The sequence below is a fragment of the Argopecten irradians genome, chromosome 10 (assembly GCF_041381155.1).
Source record: "Argopecten irradians isolate NY chromosome 10, Ai_NY, whole genome shotgun sequence".
In the NCBI taxonomy this organism is placed as follows: Eukaryota; Metazoa; Mollusca; class Bivalvia; order Pectinida; family Pectinidae; genus Argopecten; species Argopecten irradians.
Genome location: NC_091143.1, coordinates 148,845 through 159,271, shown reverse-complemented (window position 1 = coordinate 159,271; position 10,427 = coordinate 148,845). Strand labels below are relative to the sequence as shown.

Sequence of the window (10,427 nt, the reverse complement as noted above, 5' to 3'; positions counted from 1 at the left end):
GTATTGGGAGAAAACCATCGATATGTTTCAAAATCCTGACAACTGCCCCACTCCACATAGGTTTCGAACTCAAAAGTGAAAGACATCGCGCGACTGTCACTAATTTGACCAAAGACCAATAAACACTGCCATTAAAAAAAAAAAGTTTCTTTAAAACTACATGTGAAGAAAATATTCATTGAGCTGTTTTTTTCGTCTGACACAGTGATAGTCAACTAACGCACGATGATTACAACGAGGCGGAAAGCATAAGACGACCCGCGTTATGAAGGTGAACATTTTATTTAAATTGTTCAGAAGATGATGATAAGTATAGTGTTAATTAACTTTTGCAACTCTACAAAATTATCAGTCTCGTTTTATATTCCTATTTTTTTAAAATAAAAGGTGTTTCGAAAAGGTACATGTTTTGGGGTTTTATGTCAAACGGGATATTTTCCATGGATTTATTGTTGACTTTAATAAAAAAACATGTATATACGCTGACTGATACACAAATGTATCTCATTATTTTACAAATGATAGTTGATTGATTGTCACAATAAATCGATTTGTTTTGGCTACGTTTTCACATTTTTTGTTACATGTATAATCAGTGTATGTATGCTGACCTGTACATATGAAAATATTTACATTAGCAATATTTAAATGAGTTGTAACATGGTCCGTCTTCACATAGTGGTGAAATACATGTGCAATAATCTAGTATTAAATGGACACAATATATTGTTTGTTTCTTAACATCAACCTGTACATGGATTCGTTCACTTTTAAAATTGTACAGTTGTCCTCGTCCGAATGTTGGAGCTCAAAGGCATCTGCAAATTAATTAGTTTATAGACATGTATAACCATTTTCAGTCGTTGTATAGATTTATATAATAAATCGGCTGGAATCATACTCTACATGGTGTACATGTATAAGACAAATGTAAGATTTAGACCTTTAAAACGTATTGTGGTAGACACAGGTCATACAATGTTTTCCATACTCGAGTTCAAGCTCGTAACTTTTAACAAGTAACTCACCCTGTGGAATATATTCTGTATGCAACAACAACGACTCTTGTAACCTGTATTTCTATAAACTGTAACTAATTATCAGATCCCTGTGTTGGGCTTACTGACGACTGGGAACCAATCTGACAATGTGACGTCTAAAGACGATATTAAGTTTGGTAATATGACCGAAGGCTTCAGTAAGCATAAATTATGCAATGTTAAAAAGTTCAATTTATGGAAATAACGGAGCCGAATTTTTTGTTTATTTTTTTATCCATATATATTCACACACTATCCTTGTCCCAAAATCCCATTTGAGAAGGAAACCCACATAAGAGAAGAAAGAAACTTTTATTTCCGTAACAGATATGCCGTTTTTGGTCAGGTGATTATATTGGACGTTAGGATATCACTTGAACGCTTGCAAATAAAGAGCAACAGCACTGAGCTTCTGTCGGATGAAGATCACGTTCGTCGGATCTTAAAAGGCTTTGAATCGCTTGATTATATAATGAGCCGACTTCAAACATCGCATTCCCGCTGATGAGATTTTTTTACAGTGGATAAAAAAATGGCGGCCGCAAATTGAAGCTGTCAGTGTGTAGGATTAAATTTTGAAGAGTGTGTTTTTTCTTTATTTTCATGTACGAAGGGCTGCGACCTTATAAAGACAGTTCGGACTAGCTTCAATGTTATTTTTGTAATATTCTTTGAACTTTTTCGGCTGAGCGTTGTAACAAATTTCGAAACATGAGGTGCGTGTACTTTCAAGTAGGAGTGGATAACATTGGCGAATACAGAGGAGATGTGACGAATACCTGTGCTCAAAATCCCAAGCACTGTGTTATTCTTTAATTATATACAGGCACATATGACTTAATATTAACACAGAAAGGCACAAATATATGTGTTTTTTTTTTGTTTATTTTTTTAAATATATACATGTACCATACACATCGTTGTGTGCAGCAATGTTTTACAGAATTTGGTAAAACACCATAGAGTATTTAGGTACACATTCCTTGTTTTGTGGAATCGCCTTGGCGTCGGCGTCAGATTTGGTTTTGGTTTGTTAGCCGTTGTAAATGACATTGCTTTCTACATTATTATATGGTCATTATTGCTGTATATGCAAAACATTTAAAGGGAGAAAATGTAAGATTTTGAGAATTCCAAGAACCTCAATTTACCTGCATGGTTCAGCGCAAAAAAAGGATGCCCAGTGAGGGGCGGTCATCCTTGATACTCCATGGGTTGCTATCACTGACGATATATCCACGGTCGATATAAAAACAGTCATATTAACCACTGGGTTATCGAGGATGAGTAAAGATTAATAAGTTATCTTGTAGAAATTATGATGTGCTTTGTTAAAGATAGGATATTGACTGAATAATGGGAAAACATGAAACTCGTGCTTGTATTTCGTCAATCTATAATATGAAGTGATTCTTCGCAGCCTCCTATCTATACACCACACACTACAGCGATTTCTCTTGTACACGATGTGAACCACAGTAGGGAACAACCAACAAAATGAAAAAAAGACCTTCGAAATGGCCCCTGTGTATACGAGCCCAGGATAAAATTTAACCCGGCCGTTGATTGGCTGGCTAATTATGAATTTCAAAAGTAAAAATGTTTTCTGACAGGCAATTATTCCTAGATAACCATATGAATTTGGAAATTCATATTGAGATTTAAGTTCAAAATATCAATTTTGATAATGAATAGGTAAAATATTAGAATTTCAGGATTTTTTAGCGCATAATGCGCCTTAATTCAATATAGCTACCCTGGGTGGAGTTTGAGCAGAAGGACCCATTTTTGTTCTATCTAGTGTTATATGAGAACCTAGACTTTAATTATAGAACTCAATAGATAACTAATATTCCTCTGTTTTAATAATACAGTACAGTTGGTTGTTTTCTATAAGGACGTAATCCTTGATCACAGGGACTTGATGGTCCATATGTACTTAAACTCGTAATATTGGACATACACTGTCCTCCAAAAGTTTTGTTACACATGGATTTTTGTCAAAACTATTTTATACAGAATCTAGACACTTGTAACAGACCTTTTGGATGGCAATGCATATTATATGTTTTAAAGGTCTAGATTAAAATCGGTAAAAATCATACCTCTTTGTAATGTATACAGTTGTATACATAGGGAAGAAAGTTTTGAACTCGCGATCCAGAGGTAGTGTGGTAATATGTCAGGACATCTGAACCACTTGGCAACTCTCCTTTAACTAATTCTTAGGCTTCTATATTGTGCACGCGTTTAGAAATGATATGATAGCTACGACAACTTTAGAATGAATTATAGGTATTGATATTACATATGTAGCATTCTTGAATAATGACAACATAAAGAGTAGGGCTCCAATCGGTCAGACAACCGAGTAATGTCCCGACAAGCAAGGTAGCCCGAGTTACTAAGACACTGATACCAAACTATAGAGTATGATGTTTACCTATTTTTTTTATCTAGCCTCTAAAACATCTAAAATGGTCTGTGGGCACTCTGGTGTGTCCATGGTTATATAAAGTGTAACTAATTCTCATGTCCCTGTGAATCAGGCGTCAGCTGGCATGCTGCCCCTAATTATATAAATTGCCAGTTCGAAACTTTCTTTTCGATGGCTATGGCATAATAAGGCACTACTCATATATCGAAGGTACACAGTTTTCCCCGACTGTCACGTCACATTCTAAGACGTTGTTCCATCTATTTAAAACGATGTCTTATATTCACTTGAATTTACACAAAATTTCAGGATTACTTTAAATTTAAATACGTCGCATTTTAATTAATTTAAGTTTATCCGTGAAGACAGTCCCTTCATTGGTCAGGAACTAAGATCATTCATTATTTCTGACAATTATCTGCACTGTACTTAACAGTTTATTAAGCCCGTTGTATCACCGTGGATAATATCTATAGGGGTATTTTAATCTTGCAGAAACTTTGGGTTGCTAAAAGGACTTAAAGGATTTATCCCAATGACCAATGTACATATTCCACATCAAAACTAAAGTTATGATTTTTAATCAAGCGATTCTATGGATATATTTGACGAAATATCGCTTGTCCAATGGCATACATGTACATCCGTCACCCATACCTGTAACAGAAAATACAATATTTTGCATAAACTTCAGACAGTACACTGTAATACCACATTTTATCATATGTATCCCAAAATCTGGATTTAATTATAAGCCATTATCTTCTAACAATATTGTATAAGAACGTCGTATAAACTCGAAGAAAAACGTGACAATTGTACACCTGGTATGTTTTCTCACATCATTTTGATGACATTAACACGAAGTAAGAAGTAGAATACAGCTATTCTCCCTAACAAAATAATACAAAGAATTGACCAAAAAGGTTAAATAAGAGAAAGTAGCATGTCCTTACCTTATATAACCGTGTAATCCTTAATACAAGTCCGTGTAAACCCTAAGTATTGAATTGAACCCTTGTCCAGTGAAGATAGTAATCCCAGTGCATAGATATAGTCTAATTATAGGCGGATTGGTAAACCGTGCGGACAGATTGTCAAACCGTGTGCACGGATTGACAAACCGTGTGCACGGATTGGTAAACCGTGTGCACGGATTGACAAACCGTGTGCACGGATTGACAAACCGTGTGCACGGATTCACAAACCGTGTGCACGGATTCACAAACCGTGTGCACGGATTAGTAATCCGTGCGAACGGATTCACAAACCGTGTGCACGGAATGGCAAACCGTGTGCACGGATTAGTAATCCGTGCGCACGGATTGACAAACCGTGCGGACAGATTGGCAAACCGTGTGCACGGATTGACAAACCGTGTGCATGGATTAGTAATCCGTGCGAACGGATTGACAAACCGTGCGGACGGATTCACAAACCGTGTGCACGGATTAATAAATATATTTCCATGTCCCTTCGCGGGCTCCGTAGAATAATGTTATGCTAATAAGTCTCATCAATATTTTCCTTCGAATGTGCTTAAATAAGCCAAAATGTGTATGTTTACAGAAAATTAAGCTAGCAAAGAATTATTTGCTAGAAAATATCAATGACTTATTGTTTTCCGATTTCTTCCTAAATGTACAACTATGGACTAAGGAGATTGGAGAAAGTTGGGTAACAAACTTTAATTGTCAAAATTGCCAAAATGTCTGTGTGTCAGCCTTTTTGTTTTCCAATTGCTGGCAAATGAAATATGCAATACGATGAATCAAGGGGAACCTAGCTATTTTGCAACTAACTTAAATTGTCAAAGTCAAAGATGGCTGTCTGTCAGCCATCTTGTTTTCCAATCCGCCTTATATGGAATATGAATAACAAGGTACAGACAGAAACCTACATATGGAGTTTGTAAAAGATTCCTACTTTCTGAGAAATAGTGATAACAAGAATTATTTTAAAGGACAGACAAAGGCAATTGGATAATCCATCATCTGACGCTGCATCCTGGGCTCTTGTATTGAAAAGGTGATCGGGTAAATTACATTTAAAGATAATTTTTAAACGCTTATATGACATAAAAGAATTCCCATAGAAATAAGATATTTACACAGGTAATTAACTAATCACCTTTTTAATAACTGGGCATTGTTGAACATCAAATAATTTGCTGTTCAGCAATTTGTTTCATTCAATGCCAAAACAAAAGTTTGAAACTACTGTTAAAATGATAATGATTTATTTCCTCTATACATTAAATACATCTTACAGATATCAAATCTGTACATCAATACATGCAATTGAGAACCACTGAACACGAATATCTAACCTTAATCATACCACACATTCAAGCCCTTATACTTTCTCCTCCGTAAACATTGCAAGTCTGTATCTGTACCTTATAAATGTATCAACTGTTGAGACAACCCCTTCGTACATATAACATAATTTCACATATTACAGTAAAACAGTTGTAAGAAAATAGTTCACAAGTCCTTGGTTCTAATTTCAAATTGAGAACTGAAGATACTAATTTTTATGAACATTTACAATTAACACAGAAAAGTCTATAATTTACCTTGCATACAGTAGACTGATTTATAAACATTTCTTACGGAAGGGTTTCACACCTGTAGTAGTTAAAATGTATAAAATCACTCACAATAAAAATCATTAAAGGCCATTAGTACTTGTTTCTACAAATTTTCTTGTCTTGCTGGGCACGTAATGCAAATTCAGTTTTTCTTGATTCATACATGATTCCATCTGATTTCATTTACTGGAATTGATATCTGCTTTACAGGAGTCTCTTGTTTCTATTGAGAATACTGAATAGGACTCTAGTAAACATGTATTAAAGGTGGTTATCAATGTTTAACAGTGCTAGCTTTGTGTGTTCACTCCACAGTTACCATGGTAACATATATTGTTTGTGTACTAACCAAAGTAGTTTAAAATCGAGGATCAACTTAATTTGGATCATCACAATTCCAGTTAAACATTTCAAGACTGAAACGAATCCTGATGTACAGGGTTATCTTCAAATGGATTTGTATGCATCAGGATTCGTAAGACATCTTTCATATTAAATCACAACAGGTCCTACATTAGATAGACCTAGAATGACATCAGCACTGCTATACCCGACACATTGTCCGTTACCTTAATGGTCCTGTACGAGTATTTACAACTTTTATAAGGTCATCACATATTTCAATAGAAAGTAGGGTGTCGTCGTGCGCAATGGTATCACACGTTAACTGTCGGGTACTGCTCGGAACAGTTTGGCCTCTCGTTGATCAGCGTCGTTGAAGGAAAGGACTGCCGCTATGTTTCCACACCTATAGCAGTAGTTAGGGGCTGACCACACCGTCACCAGCTTCTCATCAAACATGTACTTGTAACCTAAAACAGGAAACAAATACAGACACAAACATCACATAACATGTATTGATTCTTATGCTTCTACATTCTAAGATGACAGAGGTACATTTATATTTACAATATTATATTTCTGTTATGATTTGGCCATATGAATGAACTTATTAATCAACACATAAACACAAACATTCAATGGGTATAAAATCTCTGATTTTGTTTCTTTACCACTGAAAACATGTTACCTGAATTAATATCTTTCAGATTTAAAGTCAAATTGAAATTACAGTCCATAGGCTAAAGGACACAATTATTCTACCCAGAATGCATGGCATATTTTAATCACAAGAGATTCATAGGTACATGTATGTATAATTCAAGTTCTCTATTGCTAGCATTGTTAAATCAGGTGTCTATTTGCCTGTACCCTAAATGAATTCTTACCTTTCAGTACTTTCTGAGATAATGAACATAAACAAATCACATTATCAAAATCAAAGTGACTACTTGGTTGATTCTTTTGACCTTCAGTGGAGAATCTTCTTATAAAATTTGAGACAGATCGCTTCAGTACTTTCTGAGAAATAGCGGTAACAAACTTTAATTATAAAAATTCAAAAATGGTGGAGCTGTCGGCAATCTTGTTAACCGATCGGTCCCAAAATGTAATATGCATAACTCGGGACCTAAGGGAACCTGCACATGAAATTTGAGACGTATCCCTTTAGTACTTTCTGAGAAATAGCGATAAAAAACTTCAACTGAAAAATCCAAGATGGCGGCCTGGCGGCCATCTTGATAACTGATCGGTCCTTAAATGAAATATGCACAACTAGGGCACTAGGGGAACCTACATGTGAAATTCGAGAGATGTCCCTTCAGCATTTTCTGAGAAAGAGCGGTAACAAACTTTAACTATAACAAGAGATCCCAGAGGGATCTTGGCGCCAACCATTGTATGTTCTACTGTATGTTAGTCAAATGAATAATAGATTTTTTTTTATTCTTTTCTCTTTTTTCTCTCCTCATTCTAGTTTCATTATCATTCAAACAATCTGATAAAAATATGGACAAAGTCGTTACCGCGTTCTTTGATGTGTGTGGAATATATTTGAAGCATTTGTCAAGAAAGTGCAAAATAAAATTTGATATGTAGTTCTTGAAAATTGCAATATAAAACTTCAGGATTCACAAATCATTATTGTAACGATATAAGTTTCAGAGTCAGAAATAATTTGTTACAAAGCATTGTTAACAGATTGGTGGACAACCACAAGGGGTTAACTCCATTGAAATGCTATTTGTCAAATTGACATGCTCTGTCATTCAGAGAATAGACTGGTACTGCAAAGCTCCTTTTAATCAACGGTTACAACATATGAGGGCAGGTTGATATCTAAACACTAACTTGTCCGAGCATGTGTGCTGATCTTTAGTATTGTATATTTCCTTGCATAGCTGACGGGCACACCGGGTATTTCATACTGTTCACATTATTTTCCAGTGCTTGATAAATCTGTGATTGTGGGACTGGTCTACATCTTTTCTTCTCCTCCTATATATTAACTTCAGCTGTGCATGCAGGTGGTAGATTTCAGTATCATAGTATTGTTAGATATTTAGAATAGAACTATTCACATTTATTTTTTGTCAGATTATTTAAACAGTCCTGTAAAACAGGGAAACAGCAAACTAGTTGTTCAAAATAGGTTGTGATATTTTAAGCGGTTTGATTGAAAGTAGTTAAAGTATTTATTTATTTGAAAAATGGAATTTCCTGCAGTGAAAAAAAATCCTAATAATATGGTCAGATTTAGTGGACTATATTTACCCTCTATTTATACACAGTACTAACATTAGAAACCTTCGGATTAGTTTTCGGCGGCCTGGTGGCCATTTGTTTTTTTCGATTATTCTCAAAATCTGTATAGCACAACAAGGGACCAATGGGATTCTTTTTGTGAAGTTTGAACAAAATCCCTTCAGTAGTTTTCAAGAAATAGTGATAACAAACTTCAACTGCCAAAATCCAAGATGGCTGCCTGGTAGCCATCTTGTTTTTCAGATTAGCCACAAAATCTGTATGGCACAACAAGGAACCAAGGGAACCATCCATGTGAAGTTTGAACAAAATCCCTTCAGTAGTTCTCAAGAAATAGCAATAACAAACTTCAAGTATCAAAATCCAAGATGGCTGCCTGGCGGCTATCTTGTTTTTCCGATCAGCCTCAAAATCTGTATGGCACAACTAGGGACCAATGGAATCCTCCATGTGAAATTTGAACAAAATCCCTTCCACAATTCTCAAGAAATATTGATAACAAACTTCAACAGCCAAAATCCAAGATGGCTGCCTGGTGGCAATCTTGTTTTTGGAATCAGCCACAAAATCTGTATGGCACACGAGGGACCAAGGGAACCATCCATGTGAAGTTTGAACAAAATCCCTTCAGTAGTTCTTAAGAAATAGTGATAACAGACTTCAACTGTTAAAATCCAAGATGGCTTGTTTTCCGATCAGCCTCAAAATATGTATGGCACAACTAGGGACCAAGGGAACCATCCATGTGAAGTTTGAACAAAATCCCTTCAGTAGTTCTCAAGAAATATCAATAACAAACTTCAACTGCCAAAATCCGAGGCAGCCATCTCGATTTTCTGATCAGCCTCAAAATCTGTATGGCTTAACTAGGGACCAAGAGTACCCTCCATGTGAAGTTTGAACAAAATCCCTTCAGTAGTTCTCAAGAAATATCGATAACAAACTTCAACTGCCAAAATCATAGATTGCTGCCTGGCGGCCATCTTGTTTTTCCAATCAGCCACAAAATCTGTATGGCACAACTATGGACCAAGGGGACCCTCCATGTGAAGTTTGAACAAAATCCCTGCAGTGGTTTTGAAGAAATAGTGATGACAAGCATTGTTTATGGACGGACAACAGACAATGGACCATGGAAGCAGGGCAATTTGAATAGCCCATCATCTGATGATGATGAGCTAAAAATATGTGACCTGACAATTTAAGTTATAAATCTGTCAAACACAGATGTAGAAAATTGATTAAACGCCAGCTTTCAAGAGTTACTTCCCTTAATATTCTACTTCAACATGTTACTATTAATTATGTCTCCACTTCAGATAAATAATATACATTTTCTGTGAAATTTTATGTTTTACATCATGTATACACAGTGTGCTCATACGCCTTATTCTTACATTCTCCATTCTGGACCTTTACCATTGATGACCTTTACCAGATACACCATCCAAAATAGACATCACACGTACACTTAAGGATGCTCCACCGATGACAAATGGTAATTTTTCACTATCAAAAACAGGAGCAGACGATTTAGTATTTTTCTTCAGTTACAAAAGTTACTTACTTTACACCATTACCACCATTGAAAAGTTTGTGCTTCTAATTTTACATCAAGTTATAAAATACAATTAATTTGCTCCCGAAAAAAATCTGTGTCACTATATCCTATATGGAATGAAGTACTGATTGCACATGCACCAAAGGCGAAATAAATTATCTTATATTATTTTTTGTGTTTAATTAGACA

At 35.4% G+C, this 10,427-nt stretch overlaps 1 protein-coding gene across 1 annotated transcript in view; it reads right to left on the bottom strand.

The window, feature by feature from the left end:
• Positions 1–5,699: 5,699 nt before the first annotated feature.
• The window catches only part of LOC138332851 (serine/threonine-protein phosphatase 6 catalytic subunit-like), a 58,447-nt gene continuing 53,719 nt past the window's right edge, over positions 5,700–10,427 (bottom strand). Inside the window, exon 7 of the mRNA XM_069280806.1 lies at positions 5,700–6,882. The gene's annotated coding sequence lies outside the window, so the exon portion shown is untranslated. The remainder of the gene's footprint in view (positions 6,883–10,427) is intronic.